Source organism: Equus przewalskii, chromosome 8 (assembly GCF_037783145.1).
Source record: "Equus przewalskii isolate Varuska chromosome 8, EquPr2, whole genome shotgun sequence".
NCBI lineage: Eukaryota > Metazoa > Chordata > Mammalia > Perissodactyla > Equidae > Equus > Equus przewalskii.
This window is the reverse complement of record NC_091838.1, coordinates 45,499,481-45,521,142: the sequence shown is the minus strand read 5'-3', so window position 1 is coordinate 45,521,142 and position 21,662 is coordinate 45,499,481. Positions and strand designations below refer to the sequence as shown.

Genomic DNA, 21,662 nt, shown 5'->3' with positions numbered 1-21,662 from the left:
CAACATCATACTCAATGGGGAAAAACTGAATGCCATCCCTCTGAGAACAGGAACAAGACAAGGGTACCCACTCTCACCCCTCTTATTCAACATGGTACTGGAGGTTTTGGCCAGAGGAAGAGGCAGGAAAAAGAAAGAAAAGGAATCCAAATAGGCAATGAAGAAGTGAAACTCTCACTGTTTGCAGATAACATGATCTTACACATAGAAAACCCTAAAAAATCCATCAGAAAGTTACTAGAAGTAATCAACAATTACAGCAAAGTTGTGGGGTAAAAAATCAACTTACATAAATTAGTTGCATTTCTGTACTTTAATAATAAACTAACAGAAAGAGAACTCAAGAACACAATCCCATTCACAATCACAAGAAAAAGGATAAAATATCTTGGAATAAATTTAATCAAGGAAGTGAAAGACATATACAATGAAAACTACAAGACTTTCCTGATAGAAATTGATGACAACATAAAGAGATGGAAAGACATTCCATGCACATGGGTTGGAAGAGTAAACATAGTTAAAATGTCCATAGTACCCAAAGCAATGTACAGATTCAATGCAATCCCAATCAGAATCCCAATGACATTCTTCACAGAAATAGAGCAAAGAATCCTAAAATTCATATGGGGCAACCAAAGACCCCAAATTTATAAAGCTATCTTGAGAAAAAAAGAACAAACCTGGAGGCATCACAATCCCTGACTTCAAAATAAACTACAAAGCTACAGTAATCAAAACAGCATGGTACTGGTACAAAAAGAGACACACAGATCAATGGAACAGAATTGAAAGCCTAGAAATAAAACCACACATCTACGGACAGCTAATCTTCAACAAAGGAGCCGAGAACATACAATGGAGAAAGGAAAGTCTCTTCAAGAAATGGTGACGGGAAAACTGGACAGCCACACGTAAAAGAATGAAAATAGATCATTCTCTTACACCATTCACAAAAATAAACTCAAAATGGATCAAAGACTTAAAGGTAAGACCTCAAACCATAAGACTTCCAGAAGAAAATATTGGCGGTACACTCCTTGACATCTCTCTTAAAAGGATCTGTTCGGACACCATGTCTTCTCAGGGAAACAATAGAAAGAATAAACAAGTGGGACTTCACCAGACCAAAGAGCTTCTACAAGGCAAGGGAAAACAGGATTGAAATGAAAAGACAACCCACCAACTGGGAAAAAATATTTGCAAATCATATATCCAACAAAGGGTTAATCTCCATAATATATAAAGAACTCACACAACTCAACAACAAAAAATCAAACAACTAGATGAAAAAATGGGCAGGGGATATGAACAGACATTTCTCCAAAGAAGATAAATGGATGGCCAATAGGTGCATGAAATGATGCTCATCATCACTGATCATCAGGGAAATGCAAATCAAAACTACACTAAAATATCACCTTACACCTGTTAGAATGGCTATAATAACCAAGACAAAAAATAACAAATGTTGGAGAGGTTGTGGAGAAAAAGGAACCCTCATACACTGCTGGTGGAAATGCAAACTGGTGCAGCCACTATGGAAAACAGTATGGAGATTTCCCAAAAAATTAAAAATAGAAATACCATATGACACAGCCATCCCAGTACTGGGTATCCATCCAAAGAACTTGAAAATGGCAACTCAAAGAGACTCATGCACCCCTACGTTCATTGCAGCATTATTCAAAATGGCCAAGACATGGAAGCAACCTTAGTGCCCATCAACTGACGACTGGATAAAGAAGACATGGTATATATATATATATTATATATAATATATACAATGGAATACTACTCAGCCATAAAAAATGATAAAATCATCCCATTTGCAACAACATGGATGGATCTTGAGGGTATTATGTTAAGTGAAATTAGCCAGATAGAGAAAGAAAAACTCTGTATGATTCCACTCAGATGTGGAAGATAAACAAACACACGGACAAAGAGAGCAGATTGTTAGTTACCAGGGGTAAGTGGGGTAGAGGGTGGGCACAAAGGGTGAAGGGGTGCATCTATAATATGACTGACAAATAATAATGTACAACTGAAAGTTCACAATGTTGTAAACTATCATAACCTTAATTAAAAAAAATAAAAATAAATAATTTTTTAAAAACCCAAAAAGACAACCCACCAACTAGAAGAAAATATTTGCAAATCATATATCCAACAAGGGGTTAATTTCCGTAATATATAAAGAACTCATACAACTGAACAACAAAAAAGCAAACAGCCTGATCAAAATATGGGCAGAGGATATGAACAGACATTTTTCCAAAGAAGATATACAGGTGGCCAATAAACACTTGAAAAGATGTTCAACATCACTAATCATCAGGGAAATGCAAATCAAAACTACACTAAGATACCACCTTACGCCTGTTAAAATGGCTATAATCAATAAAACTAAAAATAATAAATGTTGGACAGGGTGTGGAGAAAAGGGAACCCTCATACACTCCTGGTGGGAGTGCAAACTGGTGCAGCCACTATGGAAAACAGTATGGAGACTCCTCAAAAAACTAAAAATAGAAATACCATATGACCCAGCTATCCCACTACTGGGTATCTACCCAAACAACTTGAAATCAACAATCCAAAGTAACATAAGTACCCCTATGTTCATTGCAGCACTATTCACATTAGCCAAGACATGGAAGCAACTCAAGTGCCCATGACTGGGTAAAGAAGATGTGGTATATATACACAATGGAATACTATTCAGCCATAAAAAAGACAAAATCATCCCATTTGCAACAACATGGATGGACCTGGAGGGAATTATGCTAAGCAAAATAAGCCAGACTGAGAAGGACAAACACCATATGATTTCACTCATATGTGGAATATAAACAAACACATGGACAAAGAAAACAGTTCAGTGGTTACCATGGGAAGGGGGGTGGGCACAGGGGGTGAAAGGGAGCACTTATGCGGTGACAGTCAAGAAATAATGTACAACTGAAATTTCACATTGATGTAAACTATTATGAACTCTAAAAAAAATGCTAGGAAAAAAAGTGCAAAATGGTGCTGCCACTTTGGAAAACAATTTAGCAGTTTCTCATAAAGTTAAACACGCACTTGTCAAATGACACAGCACAGGGTGACCAACTGTCCTGGTTTACCCAGAACTGCCCATGTTTAGCACTGATCGTCCTGCATCCCAGGAAACTCCTCAGTCCTGGGCAAACTGAGATATTTTCTCACCCTACCAGCAACTCTGATCCTAGGTATTTACCCAAAAGACATGAAAACATGTCCACACAAAGATTTACACTCAGATGCTCACAGAAGCTTTATCTGTAAAAGCTAAAAACGAGGGAAAAACCCAAATATCCATAGATTAATGAATGGATAGATAAATTGTGGTACATCCATACAATGGAATACTACTCCACAATTAAAGGATGATGTACCAGATGAATCTCAAAATAATTACGTGGAGTGAAAGCAGCCAGACACAAAAAGATTACATACTGAACAATTCTATTTATATGACGTTCAATAAAGGGCAATACTATAGGACAGAAAGCAAATCAGTGGTTCCAGGGGCTGGGGGTGGGAAAAGAGGATCACAAAGAGGCATGAGGGAAATTTTGGGGGTGATAGAAATGTTTACATCATGATTACGGTGGAAGTTGCGTGGCTCTATACATTTTTCAGAACTCGTCAAATTGTACACGTAACAGTGATGAATTTTATTGTACGTAAGTTACACTTCAAAAAGCTATTTAAAAGAAACTAAAGGAATGGGGGAAAGGATATTGTATACATGCCAACATAAAACCAGTATGGCAACATATCAGACAAGATAGACTTTTTGAAAAATGCAATGGCAGAGAAACAAGAAAAAAATAAGTCAGTGCATGTAGCCGCATAACAATTGTTTCTCAGTTTGGCGTTGATAGCTGCAAGCATTTGAAGAACAGGAGCCAATTCTAACTGGAAATGGGGTGACGTTTGAGAAACAGTTCCTTTCATACATCGGCATATGAGAAGAATTATGCTGAGAAACAGAGGTTAATTCAATCTGAACAGATTCCATGAAGCATTTGGGAGCATGGAAAGAATATTTTTGAAAAAGTACAGCAGCTTTGACTTTTGTTTTAGCAATTTTTCTCTTCTCCATGGGACAGTGAGTCTTTTCATTTAGCTTTAGCAAGGGGGTAGGGGAAGAGAGAGAAAAGGAAATTGTTCTGACCCTCTTAACTAGGGGTTCTTCTAAGCACCAGTGTTCCAAGTAAATTGACAGGCGAGTAGAATTCCCCCAGAGCCAACACGATGTGCTGTAGGCCTCGAAGACAGGCCTGGCTCTGTTAGGACATGCTGTGTGACCTCAGCTAGGTGACTTAACTCTCTGGGCTTTAAATAGTCAACTGTGAAATGACAGGCACGACCTGGAAGCAGTGTTTCTCAACCTAAACCAGATGACAGGCCAGTAGGACCCTGCTATCCTGAAGAGGGCTGGGCATGACACATCCTCCAAGGCGGTAAACTCTGCCTCCAGACAGGAAGAAAAAAGGTGTGAGGCATAAATATCTGTTAATGCCTACTATGGGCCAGGCAGCAAACTGTGCATTTTGCATACTATCATCTGATTTGATCCCTACATTTATTCTGTGAGGTGGACGAGTTCCCGATTTTACGGATGAATGCTAAGAGTCACAGATGGAAACACACTCTCCAAGGCCTCAGAGTTAGCTAAGTGACAAAGCCAAGATTCTACCCCCACCATCCCTCAGGCAGTCAGCCTACTTGTTAAAAAAGAGATTTCAAATCACTTCCCCAATTTTGAAAGTTCTTAGACATCAGATTTAACAGCTTTGTCCCTCAAAGGCTGCTCTGTCAGCATACCAAGCACGCAGAGTCACTACTCCACGCATTCATGGAGAGTCACACAGCACTGGAGCTGCAGCAACCTCAGAGGCACCGTCTTCCCGTCTCTCACCTAATACCAGAATCGCCATTTCCTGCAAAGCCGGCAAATGGGAACCCAACCTCTACTAGGACTCAAGGCCACGGTATTCAGGTGGCTCTAAATGTCAGACTGACATTCTCCTTGATGTGGACCTGACATTGCCTGTCTGTGATTTCTACCCAATGGTGAAGCCTTGCTTGCCAGCTCAGCCTGTCCAGACACAAACTCTTCTTCCACTCAGGTCCTTTCACAGTCAAACTAATACCATCCACTCAGCCACTTAGAACAGAATCTTGGAGCCAGCTTCCATGTCTTCCTCGCATCACTATCACACTCATGAGTGGACAGACCCTGGCTTTCCCAACTCTGCACGGCTCACCTGGCCAGCCCTCCCGACTGTTCCCACCACAGCAGCAATGCTCCATTCTTGCCATTTCTCACTCAGACTCTTTCAGGAGCCTCAGAACTGCCCTCCCTGCCTTGGGTCCTTCACCCACTGGTCCTGTCCCTCTTCTGTTCAGAACCCATCTACAGACTTACTGCATAACATTAACATTCAAGGCCATCCATGACTGACTACTACCCACCTCTCTAACTACGGCGGTCCCACACCCACCCCACACCCCCTACTGGTGCTTGAAGAACTCAGATTCTTGTCATAGCTGGGTACCCTCATCCATGCTGGTCCGTTGGCCTGGAATGCCTACATTCTACATTAATCAAAATTGCATTCATTCCTCAAGGCCCAGCTCATATGTCACCCACTCTCTAAAACGTTCTCCAATTTTCCCAACAAGATTGACTTTTCCACACACCCCTGACAATGGGTCTGTTGTCTGCTCTAGCACTTAGTTTCTTTTGCTTGCTTACCGTATCTGTCTCCCTGCCTAGACCATAAGCTGTTCCTTGGGACCAGACTTTGTCATCTCTGTATCCCCCACGTGCTGGGTACCAAATTTTGTAAATAAACTTTTATAAAACAGATAAATGTTGAATAAACACATTTATTGGTCAATAAAAGATCAACAAATGTTGAATCAAACTGGCCCTAGTTCTACACTCAACAACTGTCAAGGCTGAGCTCATGTTTTCCACATACAATATCTGCCTGAATGTAGGTGACTCCAGTGGCTATCTCCCCTGATGGGAGGTTCCCTCCTCCAGATTTCTTGGCCAAGTTGAACATCTAATTTTTAAAGGCTATAGATGAAATATCAAAGATCTATTATCATAATTAATGTACCAATTTAGTCACAAATACATATTTAAAACATTTTAAATTATACAATGAGATATTAATTTGGAAATAATGCTTTTTTCATTAAAAATGCTTCCTAAAACAATGTTTTAAAATGTTGTATTTTTTTGTTTTTTTGGGTTTTTTTGCTGAGGAAAATTTGCCCTGAGCTAACATCTGTGCCAATCTTCCTCTATTTTGTATGTGGGTCACTGCCACAGCATGGCTGCCAATGAGTGGTGTAGGTCCACACCTGGGAAGCAAATGCAAGCCACCAAAGCGGAGCACGCTGAACTTAACCACTAGGCCACGGGGCTGGCCCCTCAAGTGCTTTATTAAAATGCTTTCCTCTCTAAAATCAGTATATTGCAAACACTTTAGTTTACATGCTTTTTGAGTCTTCCAACATCTTCACTTCTAAGTTATCTGAGATACAGCACTTTTTGAATCCACATATGATGCTGTCACTGGAAATTTTATCTGGTCACCAGTTCCCGCTTATAGAACACGAGAATAGTTGGATTGTTTTATATGTCCTGGAGGCATAAATTCACCATCTCTACAACTGATTCATTGTGTTGCTCTTTAAAGAGTCATATGAATGTCATCCAATCCTTACAATTGTGAAATTATCCCATCAAGAATAATTAACTAAATCTGAGTTGATTTTTTTTTTTTTTGCTGTTTTGGTCAATTGACTTCTATATGTATCCAAAACTAGCACTGATTGAGGTCATTTCAGGCTAATGTGTTTTCCCCAAACATCACCTTGTTTAAAATATTTGACAGAGTTCCCTGTACTTTGAGAGACTTTGCAAAGACTCATATAAGGGCAATTTCTCCTTTCTCCTTATTCCAAGGAATAATTTTCTGGGGAAAAAACCCTCCCCACATATTTTGGTAAATATGTTCATTCCTCCTATATCTTTCTTCCCTTCTGTCCAATCAAGTACCAAGTCCTGTCTGGTTTTTTTCCATGATGTCTCTCTTGTCTCCTTCGCTTTCTATCCATACTAAGGTCACAGCCCTAGACCTGGCCCTTATTCACGTTAGAGAGACCACAAATTTCTTAGCAGAGACTGCTAGTTGTCCCCTAATATCTTCTTTCCCCTCCTTCCTTAGTAATAGAACCCCTACTTTTTAACTGAACACGTGATGGGCTGGAATAAAGATCACGACTCCCAGTCCTCCCTTCTTCCCTGCCAGGTGACTCCGTGCTGGCCAATGGGGTGGCCAATGGCATGCACAGCTCCTGAAAAGTGTCCTTACGGGCGGAAGGAGGGATGATCTCCTTGCCTTTTCCTTCCTGCTATCCAGAATGAGGCCATCCTGGCTGGAGACCCAACAGTCATTTTGAACCATGAGGCACCACGGAAATGGAAGCTGTGCTGCATGGTAAAAGCAACAAGGCACAGAAGCGTGGGCCCCTGACTCCACCCTCGCTTTGGACTCACTGCCTCCAGGCTTCCTGAACACAAGACAGAAATAAACTTCCTTCTTTAGGTCATTGTTATTTCAGTTTTTTCTGTAACTTGCAGTTGAACCTAATCCGAAGTAGTAGACCGTTGCTAAGTCTCTCCTGTTGAATCCTCTGGCACCAGTGCTGAATCCAGTCTTCCCAACACAATATCACACTTATTATGCTCCTGCTCAAAAACTGTCAGTGACTTCCACATGCCAATAGGATCAAATCTAGATTCCTTAGCTTAGCATTCAAAGCCTCATAATGTAGCCCTGTGTTATAATGCTAACCTCAACAATTTTCCCCACCCACCCTACTAACACACACACACACAATCATTAACCTTCCATTCCAGCTGGGTCGCTCCCTATAATCTTACTCTCTGCTGCTTGCATTGAGTTTATGACAACCGAGATACGGGGAAGGTAGTCACTGTCTTCCAAAATGAAGTGTGAGTGGAAACAACCTAAATGACCCTTAACAATAGGACAGATCCATTGTGGTGGAGTCAGACAATGAGATATTATACAGCAATAGAAAAGAATAGATTACTGCTTCATGCAATAACATCATAAATTTTCAAACATAATATAGAACAAAATTCAAAAATGGACAAAACTAATCTATAACCATAAGAATCAGGATAGTGTTTACACTTGGGGTGTCAGTGCAGAGGAGGCATGAGGGGACTCTGGAGCACTGGAAATGGTCTGCTAGTAATCAGCATGCTGCTTACACATTCACAAAAAATAATCCAGCTGCACCCCGGGTTTGTGCACTGTTCTGTGTGTGCACTTCAGTAAAAAGTTTACTTAAAAAACAGGCAAAACTAATGTATAGTGACAGAAGTTAGAACAGTCGTTACCTTGAGGGGAGGTGATAATTAATCGGGGTACAAGGCGGGGCTTCTGGGGTGCCTTCTGGGACGCAGTTACACGGCAGCATTCATTTTGTAAAATTCCATTGAACTATTCCCTTATGGCTTGTGCATCTTTTTATACGTTCTGTTGATAAAAAATGTACCTAACAAACAAAGCGTGCAGGACTGCCGCTGCCTCCATTGCTCTCAGATTGTGCCGCAGACAGAGGGGTTCACAGAGAGGGGACTGCCGCAGGGCAGGGATTGTGGCGAGAGTGTAACAGGTGTTCTCTCTTGAGGGGCCATTATGCACATTCTGGAAAAGGATGTTAATGAGAATGAGGCTGCACAGCTGGTCCTAATTTGGAACTCTTTCTCGCGCTCTGCAGTGGGCAGAATAATGGCCCCCCAAAGATGTCCATGTCCTAATGCCTAGAACCTGTGATTATGTTATGTTACATAGCAAAAGTATGGTTGCTAATCAGCTGACCTTAAAAATAATGATCCTAAATTATCCAGGTGAGCCCAATGTAATCACAAGGGTCCTTAAAAGCAGAAGCAGCAGCCAGTGGGAGAAGGACTCAGATTGACATTGTTGGCTTTGAAGATGGAAGAAGGCAATGAGACAAGCAATGAGGGAAGACTCTAGAAGCTGGAAAAGCAAGGAAACGAATTCTCCCCTACAGCCTCCAGAAGGAACACTAACATACTGCTAACACCTTGTTTTTAACCGAGTGAAAACCATTTCAGAGTTCTGACTTCTGGAACTGTAAGATAATAAACTAAGTTTGTGGTAACATATTACAGCGGGAATATGAATCTAATACAGACACTGGGAATCTCAGGGAGGTCAAATACCATTAGGTGGTGATTTTCTTAGAGGAGGCCTTGGGAATGAGAGCGTTCTTTTCATTTCCCTGGAAATGGATGAGAAGGAGCTAGAAAAATCAGCAAATGCTATTGATAGAGAAAAGGAGACCATTCTGAGGGGCTAGGGTCAAAAGTTGAGGGTTAATCAAGGAACAGGAGAAAGTCTGCAAAGTAGCAACTTCGGAATTGAGTTTGAGAAAACCCAGGGCCCACAAAAGATCTGACCTATAGCCTTGACCCTTCTGGTCTTGAGTTTCTCATCTGTAAGTCAAGTGAAAACAAACTCATCTAACTGGGAAGGTGCAGGGATACGCCCTAAACAAAAGTGAGCTTTACATTATTTTCTCTAATTTACATCATTTTCATCGTGATCTACATCATTTTCTCTAATAACTACTATGGTAGGCAGAATAAAGCCCCCTCAAAAGATGTCTATGGCCAAGAATCTGTGAATACGACAGCATACGCGGCAAAAGGGACTCTGCAGATGTGATTAAGTTAAGGACCTTGAGATGGAGAGAGTGTCCTCGATTATCCACAAGGGTCTTTATATGAAGAAGAAGAAAGGAGGGAGGGGAAGAAAAAGGGGGTTCGGGGGAGGGGAGGGGGACGTTGGAACATGCTATACTTTGAAGATGCAACAAGGGACTAGGAACCAAGAAACAAAGGCAGCGTTTAGAAGCCAGAAAAGGCAAGAGAACAGATTTTTTCCCGAGAGCCTCCACAAGGAGCCTTGCTGACACTGATTTTAGCCCAGCGAGACCTATTTCAGACTTCTGACCTCCAGAACTGCAAAATTATAGATCTGTTTTGTTTTAAGTGCTAATTTTGTGGTAATTTGTTACATCAGCAATAGGAAACTAATACAACAACCCAAAATAGTAATGGGGTATTCCAATGGGAATAAGCCACACTCTCCCACAGTAGATAAAGTTCCTCTGACAATACTCTTAGAAGAACTTTCCAAAAATGTTAGCTAGTCCACCTGCTCAGCCACTGACTTTACATGCAGATATTTTGGTAAAAATTTCAGTTTCAACCAACTCATTCTGAGCATTACTACATCCTACACACTAGTGGATTAATTCACACTAATTATCTCATTTAACCCTTAAAACAACCCCATGACATAGATAGTATCATGCCCATTTGATGAATAAGATAACCGAGACTCAGATAATAATAACAATAAGTATAGCTAATAAATATTAGTGCTTACTCTGAGCCAGGCACTAAGTACTAAGTACTTAGCAGTACTAAGCACTTCACGTGTGTTAACTAATTTAACTCTCCCAACAATCCTATTCCCCATTTATAGATGAGAAAACTGAGGCACAGAGAGTCTGCGTAACTTTAAAGGTGGTGAGGGGCAGGGCTGGGACTGGAACCCAGGTCCTTCAGGTGCCAAGATCAGCGTGCTCTGCGTTGTACCCTCACCACTCCTCATCAGTCATCATCATTACCACCAATTACTGATAACAGCGAGGCCTCTGGAATCCAGCCCAGCCCTGCCTTTCTCTCTGAGCCCCACTCAGGGTCCTGCAGGGTGAGGCAGTGGCGGCTGTCTGCCGAGGCACACGGCAGGGTTCAAGGATGACCTCATGGGCTGGAGCTCCAAGTGGCAACTGGTTCCTTGGCAGGGCCTCCCTGGCACCGTTTACTAGCAACAGTGACGACACGCTCCACTCTCAACTCGGTGCTTCAGCCTCCCTCTTCCCCTGACCCTCCTGAGTTATTCCCACATGCACACTAAACAGGGGAGCCCTCCTGGGCATCCCTAAAGAGGGCGAGTCCCAGGAAAAGGTGCTCTCAAACACACGTGCTACAGAGCAGAGAGCAGCGAGTCCCGGGAAAGACTGGAGGCTCTCTCGCCCACTTGGCTGGTTTTAAACTCAAGTGCTCACCCCTGAGTTCTGGCATGTGCTCTCTCACTGCCGCCCAGCTTCATGTATTTACATCCATCACACCTTCTTCAGCCTGCTTTTCCTGAGGCCTGAGCCTGTCTCTACCCCTTTCTCTATTCCCACCCCTGCCTCACCCCTTGCCTTCTCTTAGACACAAACCAGAGCTGTTTCTAGGCAAACTGCAGGATTTCTTTCTAGACCCTCCAAGGACCCTCTTATTCCTTCTCTATCTTTCAAGGAACAATCATCTATTTCCTTTTCTTTAAATCTTATGCCTCATTTCAACTACCTCTTGCTGAACAGAGATATATGGTGTTTGCTGATGAGACCTTAGGGCATGACAACCATCGCAGGCTATTCCAGAGGTGACTCTGCTACGGCAACTCCAGCGAGTGAGCTCAGGCCTGGGTGGCTCCACGTTGCCTGGGCCTGGACTCCAGGAGCAAGGAATCTTGGAGCCCTGATTTGTAGAAAAGAGAGGCCTGGCAACCAGGGTGGGTGAGACTGAACTCTATTACAGGAATAGAAGTATGGACACATAGGCAAATAGAAGGGGAGGAGCCACAAGCATCCGCCTTCTCAACTGGGGCCTCTGCAGGCAAGCTTCAGGAGCTGAGAGGAAACTTTACCGACCACAAACCCATCCTGACATGGTTCCATGAGGCTGCCCTTTGAAAGCAGGTGGGGAGAAGTGTGCAGCCGTGGATTCCTGAAAGGGAAACTCCAGTTAGATACATGTGGAATTCTGCATCCTCACCAACTCAGGAAGAAGCTCTCTTCCCGAGTTGGGAGGAGGTGATTGCTCATAGGAACTCCTTGCTTTTTCTAGAAAGACAGGTGATAGAGCTCAGCACCTAATCTAAGGTTGTGCCTAGAACTGTTCTAAGGACTTTTCTTGTAATATCTCATTTAATCCTCACAGCCCTGTAGGTATTACCATCCCCATTAGACAGATGAGGAAACAGGCATAGAGTAGCTGGGTAATGCCAAGGTTACCAAGCTAGAAGCTTCACAGCCAGGGTTTGAACCAAGGCAAGCCAATCGCAGAGTCTCTGCTCTTGACCGTGGCACCCTGCCGCCTCTTGACTGTCTCGACTGCCCCACTCCTGGAAGGCGGGCTAAATGCGCTTGGGGCAGATGCATCCTTGCTCCCTGATTTACCACAGTTTGGAAATGGTCACTTGGGTTCCTTAGGAGCTACCTTTCTGTGCGTCCAGTTCTGGAGACCTTAAGGAGAGAGGATCCCTGTTTTTCTGTTCTCTCCCCGAACTGTGCTCGGGGGTTTCTAGTAACTACCACAAAATACCACCCCCCCCCCACCTTTCTCTCCTTTCTCCACAACGTAGGGAAGCTGGAGCTTTAGCTGCCGTAGAGAACCAAGAACAAAATCCAGATACGTGGGCATTAGGATACCAGCAGACCAAGAAGAAGGATTGGAATCAATCTGCTTGCCCGTTGAATAGGAACCACGCTGGATACCCGCTCAACAAGTCTCCCTTTCCCAGGTCGGTGAAGACCGGGTGTGGGCGGCCCTGTGGCGGGGCACAGCGCCCCCACGGGGCACTCGGGGTGGCCGCCGCGCTGTGCGCCCCGCGCAGGGAGCGCGCCCACCTCGCCCGGCGGGGGTGGCCTGACTTCTCCCGGCGGTGGGGTCCGGGCAGCGCCGCGCACCCTCTCCCGCTCTCCCCAGAGGGGTCGGGAGAGACGGGCCCCCGGGGCGGGAGGGTACGCCCGGCGATCGGGGCCCGCGGAGCCGCAAGGGTTGGGGCGCAGGCCTGGCAGAGCGCCCGCGTGCGTCGGTTAGCCCAAGCTCTCTCTGTCTGTCTGTCTATCGGTCAGTTGGTCGGTCGGTCTGCGCCTCTGGGCAGCGGGGCCGTGCAGAGCCCCAGGGGCAGCGCGCCCCGCTCACCTGCAGCCGCCGGCGCCGGCGCCTGGGAAGCAAGGCAGGGGCGCAGCCACCCGGGTCTTCCTCGGTGGCCTCCTCGCGGCTCCAAGAGCCGTGGCTCTCCTCGGGGATCGCTCGTGGGAGCCGGGGAAGAAGCCCGAGCCGCTGCCGCTGTCTCCTCCTTCGCCGCCGCCTCCAAGTCCCATCCCAGAGCGCTCCCCTCGTTCGCTGGCTGCCTGGGAGGCTCTGGGCCAGGGCGGGCGGGCGGCGGGGGGAGGCGGCGCCGCGGCGAGGGTGGGGAGCCGGCCGGCGGAAGGAGGGGTGTCCTCTTTGGGGGTGGGGAGGGCGCGGAGAGGGAGTGGCCCCACCCTGCAGGCAGCCCCGGGACCGGGGCACCCTGGCCAGGTGCCCTGCCTCTGCCACCTCGCTCCACTTGATAGGTCTGCAAACCCAGGCAGGGGTCGGATTCCAGGGATCTGGAGCCTCAGGTTCAGAAAAACAAGGAGATTTGAGGGCTTGGCGGAGGGGTGGGGAGGGGGAGAAGAGCATCTCCTGGGGGAAGGGAGGCGTGACAGGGGTCCTATATCCTGAACTTGGGGTCATGATCTGCAGGAGGCACCCATCAATGACGATGATGAAGAAATAAGTGGTGAGAATTGGGATAATTGGTGACAAGTGCCAGGAGCTGACTTGGCAGTGCCCAGAACACCCCACCAGTGCCAATTCATATTAACAGAGCGCCCACTGGCCAGGTACCAGGCCCTGGGTTGGGGACGGAAACAAGATTCCTACCCTGAAGGAGCAGAGAAAGTCTAGTTCAGACAAGACTTTTGAAATTATGGGCAGAGACATTTGCAGTTTTGTCAAGAGGGAGAACATGACCTTAGAGGTCCCCAAGGAACTTTGGAGGAATGCAGAAGACAGGATTGGTCAGTGGCAGGAAAAGGGCCTGGCATGCCACTCTACCAGCTCTCCCTGCTCCTGGCCAGCCGGGCTGAGTGAGCTCTGTACAACAGGCCGGGACATCTCCTAATAATGGCTCCAAAATTCTATCCCCAAACCACTAACCCAAAGCATCCAGTTCAGGTTTTAACAAGCTAAGGAGGAGAGGCAGCAGAACGAAGGAGTTTCAAAATCTCTGGATGTGCCAGAGTCTGATCATTTAAGTGCTTTTGACAGCCTTTACTCCTAACCATCACTCCTATTGGATGTTAGAGTTGGTTTTTGAAATACGAATGAACACCATGTACAGTATCAGTTCTTCAGAAAAGCTCCAGGAGTGAGTAATTAAAATTCCAGCCATGAAGCAAGGGGTTAACATATTCAAGCCATCAGGGCAACTCGTGGTACCATAATGCCACAAAAGAATCTTGGGTTCATGTTCCCTTGTTCTCTTACTCTGCACCTTAGTCCCACTGGGCTGTCTTGGCCGCCTGCACTGATCAGAAATAGTTTCTTTGTATGTCTTTGGGAGGAGGTAGGTGGAGGTCAGAAAGCAGAGGAAAGTCTTCAGGAAATGTCTAGTCTCTGAAGTCTTGGATTCCACAAATGAAAATTCTTCCTGAGTCTGGGCCAGTGAAAATCCCCTAGGAGCTGGGGAAGTTGAGTTGCATTTTATGGAAACTTACACTTAAAATGTGTTGCCTTATTCCAAGACACCAGTATGATCCAGTAATTTACCAGGAAAACAACAGCAATTCCAAAATCTTTCCAAATTTTAAGAAATTGTAATTTAGTAACTGATTCCAGTGACTCTGGTGTATGCCAACTAAAATGAGTGTTTCTCCCCAGGGAGTTCTAGCAGGCTTCTTCAGAGTAGGAAATCTCGGCAGGAAGCGTGCCTGAGGCCACGTCAAATAGGTCAATAAGCTGTTCTACCTGTGGAATGATCTTCAGGTCTGCTAGAAAAAAAATGAAGCAAAAGTGAGCTCAATGTCCTGAAATATCAAGTCAGAAAAAACAATGCCTTAATTTCCTGGTTATCTTTGGGTGATTGCAAACTGATAATAACAAAGGCTGCTGGGGAAAGCCTAAATTTGCCTTTTCCACCATAGGCCCTGCTACTGCCTTAGTATACAATTTTATGCAAAAGTGTGAGGTTAGAATTTTCAGTTCTCATGTGGGCCCTCAGGCAAGCAGACAAGAATTAGGGTGTGTAGTATCTGAGAGTTGGAGAGTTAGTTGGAATTTATAACTTCAGTTACACCTTGGTAGCTAGGCTAGGTTCAACTCTCAGTTCTCTACCATCACATGGGGTCTATTGTGGAGTAAGGATTTGGGAGTGGGGGTCGGGGGAGTCATTTGATCCAGGCCTCACATTCATGAATAGCCTCAAATATAGACTTTTGACATAAGCATTCATTTTTTCCTTGTAAACGTTAGAACTTTTGTTTTGTTTTGTTTTGCATTAGAGTCTTTCTTATTTGGGACTTAGTTGTCTGGCCTAGAGGGCAGATTGAAATGAGACTATCAACTAGAAAGGGGACCAGTGTATAAGGAAACCAAAGAACAGACAGGTTGGCTCACAGACCCATAGCCTAAAGTAAACCTTGTACTGAATGGGCGATAAACTGTTGGAGCTCCCTCTCCTCTCACTCAAGTAGAAAGGCAAGATGTCCCACCTGGGAGAGGAGACATCACCCCTTTGGGCCAGCTGCCAATTGGTTGGAACTGGAGATATGGGGTTGAGAGGGGAGCATTGAAAGGCAGTGACTGGATTTCCACACCAGTGCAGGGTAGGGAACCCTCCTATCTGGAGCAGTACTCCCTTCTGGATGCCTCATCAGCATGGACACCTGGTTCCATGTCCAGAAAGTCCCCTTGAGGAGAGGCTGGCTGATGGCATCATTTCCCAGGAGAAATGATTTCTAAATAAACGTACCATCCCACCTGGAAAAGACAGGATGAAGCTGATCAGGAAAAATCTAGAGCAAGTCAAAAATTTGTTCAGGAAAACAATGTGCAATTCAAAGAGGACTCAAATGTTTTTATGTATTCTTGAACTTGGACCATTCGTTCCTGAGGGCAGGGACCAGGCCTTCTGCTTGTCGATAGATTTTGCCATGCTGTGGAAGGGACTGGGTGGCTGTTGCTTTAACCTAGAATTTAGAGCCTTGTAGTGTTTGTGGAACCAGGTTGATGAGGCTACCTATTAAGAATGAGATCATAGGATGGCATGGGGAGCTTTAAGGCATAGGCAAAAGTTACTGGAAGTCACACTTGTTTTCTTGGATATTGGCAAGGCTGAAACACTGCCCGTCTCCCTAGAGACTAGTTTCCACTTTTGAAGTAGAGGATGGATCTGCTGTGTGTGGAATCATCGCTCAGCAACACAGATTGCTGGTTCTTTTATCCCTAAACCTAGGAATTGGCGCAAAGTGGTCTTTCATTAGAAGACAATAGCCTCATTCCTGTGACACTCAGCTAACTATCTTCTCACAATGCCATTAATGAGTCTATGTCTGCATTGGTTGCCCGGTGTTAAATCAGATTGCAAGATACTTAGGCAATGAGTATGTGTATGTGTCCTACAAATCCTCCAGTCTGTTGGCAGAGCTCAATAAATGGTGACTCAAGAATAACAAAAATACCAGAAGTCAGGACTTTTCTACTTTCTTGCTGAAGAAAATAACTGGGACATTGTTATTATGAGGGTCCAACAGAAGGGGAAACACTACAGATGGTCCAGTGGAAAGAATAAGGCAACGAAATGCTGAGAGCCACAATAAATCGTAAGATGGAGAAAAATGAGATGTAGCGCAATAAAAAGAATAATTTCATTGGTAGAGCAGTCTCTGAAAAGAAGCAATGGAAATGTCTCGACTCATTTGAAACAAGAATTGACAAAGCAATTCCCAAGTATGGAAACTGCCAGAACATTACTGGCTACATGTACACTATCTGTGAACAAAAAGATGTTGAGAAGAGGATGCAGTAGCCAAAGTTTTAAAGAGTTGAAAGTTTCTTTTAGTTAGAGCAAAATTTCTAAGACAGCTCCACATCCCTGGCCAGGCCTAAGGAGAGGGCCCTGAATAGCACTGCTTCGCCTTTACCTCCACCCTATGTGTGGGACAGAATTTTTGAAAATCAATGAATGTAATACACCATATCAATAGAATAAAGGACAAAAACCACATGATCTTCTCAAGAGGTGCAAAAAAGCATTTGACAAAATTCAACACTCCGTGATAGAAACACTCAACAAACTAAAGTATAAGGGGACTTCCTCAAACTAATAAAGGGCATCTGCAAAAAACCCACAACTAACATCATACTAAGGGTAGAAGACTGAGAGCTTTCCCTCTAGGATCAGGAACAGGACAAAAATGTCCTCTCTCAACACTTCTGTTCAATATTGTACTAGAAGTTCTAGCCAAGACAAGAAAATGAAATAAAAGGCATCCAGATTGGAAAGAAAGAAGTAAAACTCTCTCTATCTGCAGAAGACATGATCTAGTAGATAGTAATCCTATGGAAACCACTAAAAAAACTATTAGCACTCCTAAATTATTTCAGCAAGGTTGCAGGATACAAGATCAATAGACAAAAATCAGTTATATTTCTCTACAATCTGAAAATGAAATTAAGAAAATAATTCCATTGACAATAGTATCAAGTAGAATAAATCACTTAGAAATAAATTTAATGAAAGAAATACAAACCCTATACTTTAAAAACTACAAAACATTGTTGAAAGAAATTGAAGGAGATCTAAAAAAATGGAAAGATCTAAACAAATAGAAAGATTGGAAGACTTAATCTTGTTGAGATGGCAATACTCCCTTAACTGATCTACAGAATCCACACAATGCCTATCAAAATCCCAGCTGACTTCTTTGCAGAGATTAACAAGCTGATGCTAAAGTTCATATGGAAATTCAAGGGGCCCAGAGTAGCCAAAACAATCTTGAAAAAGAAGAACAAAGTTGGAGGACTCACACTTCCTAATTTCAAAACTTACTACAAAACTACAGTAATCAAGACCGTGTGGTACCTACATAAAGATAGACACATAATTCAATGAAATAGGATGGAGAGATCAGAAATAAGCCTTCACGTTTAGAGTTAATTGATTTTCAACAAAGGTGCTAAGACCATCCAACGGTGGAAAGAATTTCAACAAGTGGTGCTGGGACAACTAGATAGACACATGGAAAAGAACTCGGTTGGATCCTCACCTCATACCATATGCAAAAATTAACTCAAAATAGATCAAAGGCCTAAATGTAAGAGCTAAGGCTATTGAACTCTTAGAAGAAAATATAGAAGTAAATCTTCATGATCTTGGATTAGGCAGTGGCTCCTTGGATATGACTCCAAAAGCACAAGTGACAAAAGAAAAAAATAGATAAATTGGAGTTCATAAATGAAAACTTTTGTGCTTCAATGGACACCAGCAAGAAAAGGCAACCCACAGAAGAGGGGAGAATTTTTGCAAATCATAGACTTGTATCTTATTTTGGAAAATAAGAGACTTGTATCTGGAATATATAAAGGACTCATAATTCAATAATAAAAAGACGACCCAATTAATAAATGGGCAAAGTTTCTGAATAGGAATTTCTCCAAGGAAGATACACAAATGGTCAATCAGCAAGTGAAAAGATGCTCAACATCATTCACCATCAGAGAAATGCAAATCAACACCACAAGACATTGCTTCACACCCACTAGGATGACTATAAAAAAAGACAGACAATAACAAGTGTTGACAAGGATGCAGAGAAATTGGAACCCTCATACACTACTGATAGGAATGTAAAATGGTGCAGTTGCTGTGGAAAACAGTTTGGCAGCTTCTCAAAAAGTTAGACATATACTTATATGACTCAGGAATTCCATTCCTAGGTATACATCCAAAAGGAATGAAAATATACACCTACACAAAAGCTTGTACACAAGTGTTCATCACAGCATTATTTATAATAGCCAAAAAGTGGAAACAACAACCCATATGCTTACCAACTGATGAATGGATAAGTAAAATGGAATATTATTCAGTAATAAAAAGGAATGAAACAGCGACACATGCTCCAGGACAGATAAACCTTGAAAATGTGCTAAGTGAAAGAGCTGATCACCGAAGACTATTTGTTGTATGATTCAATGTCCAGAATAGGTAAATCCACTGAGACAGTAAATAAATTTCTGGTTGCCTGGAGCTGGACAGGTTGGGGGAATGGGAGTGACTGTTTACGGGTACAGAGTTTCCTTTGGGGGTAATGAAAATGTTCTAAAATTAATTGTAATGATGGTTACACAAATCTTTGAATAATAACCATTAAATCATATGCTTTAAATTGGCGAATTGTATGGTATGTGAATTATATCTTAACACATTTTGGGTTTATGGGAAGAGCACAGGTTTAAATTCTGAGTCCTTGTGCACATTTTTAAATCTCTTTTGAAAGTGGACTTTTCTTCCTCATTTGTACACCTCCTTGGAATGCTGTTTTCCTGGAACCAAGTCTCTCACATGTAGGCAGGAAGGGCTTCTTGCTCCACTCCTCAGCTTCCATTCCCGTGCTTTCGCATACCTTTTCTGCAGTTTACACTCCCTCCTCAGAGTACTGTTTTACACTGCAGGACTTGCCTGCTGGTGGGGACTTCTACAAGTATGGGTGTCTGTGGTCCCCGCCACAGGGAAATTCACATGGCTTAGAATAGGATCTTGTGACATTCTTGTAAAGGATGAAACACAAACATGCTTTATCACACATAGTCTTTCAGGGGTTGTGTTTACATCTGAAGTGCCCAGGAATGGGCGAACACATCGCTGAACTCAGTTAGCTGTTCAGAATTTTCCCACATATACCCAAGGCGTCAGAATTCCATAAGGTCTTGGATTTGGTCATTGATTGCTTTAACAATACAATGATCTACTAGGAAAGGGAAAACAGAAAGTTCCTAAAGAGAGACACATCTAGTGATTTAATTCTCCATTCAGAGCCCCACTGAATTACACTCACATGAAAGGAACTTGATCACAAGAATAGTTAGAGCTCAGAATGCCACTTCCTTTTGATTTCAAATCGAAGCAGAGCATTAGCCAGCCTCTCCTCTGAGCCATCCTTTAATCTTTCTTGAGAGATCAATCCTTTTCTTACCAAGTTGCTGATTTTGCCTATCACCTTTAGAACTTTCTTCTAGAAGTCAAGATGAGTGCCCCCCCCCACCCCGCCCCCAGTACACACAACTCCAGCAGTGGCTTTGGAAGGGTTTGCTGGAGGAGTACACCTCTCTTTGTTTCCTTACACGGTCTACAGGCATGAGGCTGTCTTCCAGTGGGCTCGTCTGGGAGAAGTTGGCTGTGGAGCTTGAGCCCCACTGAGTTGTTCTTAAAAATTTGTCACAATCGCCATGGGTGGCATTACAAGCGGTTTTAATTTCTCTCATATGATTATTTTATTTTTAGTCTAGTAACCATTTTTGAGTTCCTTCTATTTGCCAGACAAGTGCCAGGCGCTGAGGACAGAACAGTAAGGAACGCAGACACAGATTCTATGAGTTTCTAATCTACTGGGGAGTCACAGACGAGAAAAGTGACAGGAACCACAGACTGTAACATGTGTCTTGATTGGGACGCTGGATATGCTATGGGAGGACGAAAACCAATACCTCCCAGACTAGTGGGTCATAGAAGGCTTCCAGAAGGACGTGACTTTCAAGTTGAGACCCAAAGGATGAGTTATTGGCTTTATTTTGTACTTTTTCTTACAGCACATTACTTATGTAATTTTTTAAAAATCCACATGTTTACAGTGTTTTCTGATGCCCAAATGCTGCCTGGATTCTCTAGTAAGATGTTTAGGAAGTTAGCTCTCAGGGCTGGCCTGATGGCACAGCGGTTAACTGCACACGTTCCACTTTGGTGGCCTGGGGTTTACCGGTTCAGATCCCAGGTGCGGACATGGCACCGCTTGGCAAGCCGTGCTGTGGCAGGTATCCCACATATAAAGTAGAGGAAGATGGGCATGGACATCAGCTCAGGGCCAGTTTTCCTCAGCAAAAAGAGGAGGATTGGTGATGGATGTTAGCTCAGGGCTAATCTTCCGCAAAAAAAAAAAAATGAAAAAGGAAGTTAGCTCTCAGGAACACAGATGATATAGTGCATTAACGTCCTGGGGCAGAAGCAAGCCTACAGCCCCAAGGGAAAGGACTGCTCTATTCTGTCTCCATTTGATAGATTTGAAAATAGACACGATGATATAGGTTTTCTGGGTATGCAAAGGGAAGGAAGTTGAGTCTTGAGGCCCCTACTGAGTCCTCCAAGATGATGCAAACAAACAACATCACTGTTCTACTTACTTGGGTACTAGCCTAAATTATGATGCTTGAAATCTTAACGTGATGTTTTTCGCAACAAAGATAAATCAGTGCAGTTTAAAATGGTGCCTAATTTTCTTAAAAGGAAATTGCTCATTTAAAACAACCAATATAAAAGGTCCACCTCTGTTGATCTTTCTTCCTACCTGAATAAATTCTGTATAATAAGAATTAAAAGCTGACATTTGGAGAGCAT

General features: G+C 43.5%; 1 protein-coding gene across 7 annotated transcripts in view; it reads right to left on the bottom strand.

Moving 5' to 3' along the window:
* Positions 1–13,585, bottom strand: part of MATN2 (matrilin 2) — a 141,105-nt gene extending 127,520 nt beyond the window's left edge. For 4 of the 7 annotated variants that reach the window (XM_070631802.1, XM_070631801.1, XM_070631804.1 and 1 more), the window contains exon 1: positions 13,166–13,437. The gene's annotated coding sequence lies outside the window, so the exon portion shown is untranslated. Of the gene's footprint in view, positions 1–13,165 lie in introns of all 7 variants that reach the window. The other 3 variants (XM_070631800.1, XM_070631798.1, XM_070631799.1) reach the window with 3 other exon arrangements.
* Between the last annotated feature and the right edge of the window lie 8,077 nt (positions 13,586–21,662).